Genomic DNA, 2487 nt, shown 5'->3' with positions numbered 1-2487 from the left:
AAAAAAAAGATGCTTGTGTACAATAGGTATGAAGTAAACTACATATACATAAAGTATGCAAATTGGTAAGTGCTGATATATGTATAAACCTGTGCAACCATCAGCACATTCCACAGGGAGAAATATCCGTTGCTCAGTGAAGTTTCTGAATACAGCGTAATTATGACTCTACCAACAAAAGTATCACCTAGCTGCTATTTCAAAAACAAGGCGGAGTGGGTGGTGTGTGGAATCAAGATAACACCATTATTCTCTATGCTGGCTAAGAACTCTGTCACTGTCCACACTGCCACTCATGGTGGGTTTCTTCCCCTTTGGATGACTAGGAATATCTTGAAGAGTATTTACAGATCCATTTTCAATGATCTCAATAAATTTCACTGTATTTTGAAAGGTGTGGTAGACAGTTCTGAACAGAAAGGGAAACAACTCATATTTATGCGGCAAATATTTCTTGCCAAGATTGTTTGCTGGCTGTGCATCCACCCCCTGGCAGCTATTTTGGTTCTGTAGAGGAAGAGTAAGATGTTTGGGTTGGAATTGCCCATGAATCTGACAGATCTAAGTCAATTAAACTGGATGAAAAAAATGTGGTTTGGAGAAGGAATTTTCCCTCTAAGGGATAAAGATATTCCAACTTCTGCACTATTATCTTTGGCAATAACCTCTCCCTTGAAACTAATTAAGAAATGTGGGTGGGTTACTTTTAACTTCCTTAATTTTACTTTTGATTTTCCTTCTATCTCATCTTCACCCTGCCTCTGAGGGGCAATATAGTTTTAATATAGTTTTTACTAGGTGAGGTGAAATTCCTATGTAACTACATAATGAACCTCGCCAGTATCATGTGTGGCACCTCGGCTTCTGCCCAATGTGCTCCCTTCCCAAGTTGATAATGTCTTCCCCCCCCCCCCGCTGACCCTATATCAACTCCTCAAGTATCTCACGGCTTTCACTGTTATCAAGCTAGACTCATTTTCTCAGTCCAGACCCATTCATGAACCTATAGTTTCATTAGTAAATTTATTGGTCCAGCAAAATACTATGTGCACTTTCCATGGGTCATAGTTGTATGATCACTATTCATACGATGAAGTTACATATAGCAACATGCATGCTGCTCGCAACCAGGAGGCAGGTATTACTGCAACACCTGGGTTATAGCTGTGGAGGGAGAAGATTGGGGATTCAGCTGGCTGAGTGAGCAAATGTTCGGGCGACTGAGGAAAGCCCACCTGTCAGGCAGTGGGTGCCTGTCTTGCCATGCTGCCATGTGGAGGGCAGCCACGCAGGTGTTTCCTTGCCCTGAATGGCTGTGTGAGGAAGAAAGAAAGATGCTTCAGTTACACTGAGCCTGTGACATTCAAGCACTCATTTTGATAAGAGTTCACTCATTATGGTAATATAACTGCTGCTCAAGATGAACGTAAGTGTCCATATTTTATGACAAAAAGGACACAATGGGAGACAGCCAACACAATCAACAATGAGAAGTGATTCACTTGGGCTTATATAAAAAGACCACCACACTTTACAAATCACTCCAAAAAGCTATCAAAATCTTCAAAAGGTGAAAGGAAAGTGTCTTTATCAAAATAAAAGTGTTGGCCAGATAGCTCAGCAGATTGAAGCGCCTGCTTAGGTAGATGCAGGGACCCGGTTCCAACCTCTGTGTGCTATGCTGGCCCCATCACTGGGACACACTGAGATGGTGATTGAGACTGGGTGTGGTGGCACACGCCTGCAATCCCAGCGCTTGGGAGGCTAATAACAGGAGGATCACTATGAGTCCAATCTGTGTAGTGAGACCCTGTAGACCCTGTAGTAAATACATAAAAAAATTAAAATAAAATAAAGAATAAAAGTTATGAAAAGAAAATTAAGAGGCTATCCATGATGGGTATGCAAAAAATTTAAAATTATAATGGAGAAATAGAACTATTAAAATTGCTTTAAATTCTCGCTAGCTTATGTTTTCTTTAAACAACATTGAATATAGTAATAAGGATTTATCTAAAGATATAATTTCAAAAAAATACATATTTAACACTTAGACACTTGTTTGATGTATTTGGGACGTTTCAACACATCCTATGCATGTTCTGTAGGTATGTATGCACCTCACAAGGGCTCCAAAAGGTCCCAGAAAGCAATTGAGATGTGTGATAAGAAAGCTCCACTAAGATGAGTCTTCCAAAAAAAAGAGATGAGTCTTTGAATTAAAATAGTCCCTATTGTTAATACAATATGAACCAACAATCCACACTGATGAAAAATTCAAAGTTAACAGAGTAAAACAAGATTACCCACAAAAACAGCAATCATTCCGAAGTCAAAATTTTTATCAACCATGACGAATAACAGAGTAACATTTTTAGCATGCTGAGGGAAAATTGCCTCTTAAAATATGATATTATACTGAGGGCTGGCATGTAACTCAGTGGTAAAGCACTTGCCTAGCAGATGTGAAGCCCTGAGTTCAAACTA

The sequence above is a fragment of the Octodon degus genome, unplaced genomic scaffold (assembly GCF_000260255.1).
Source record: "Octodon degus isolate 3935 unplaced genomic scaffold, OctDeg1.0 scaffold00156, whole genome shotgun sequence".
Classification (NCBI taxonomy): domain Eukaryota; kingdom Metazoa; phylum Chordata; class Mammalia; order Rodentia; family Octodontidae; genus Octodon; species Octodon degus.
Note: the sequence above shows the minus strand (reverse complement) of the source record.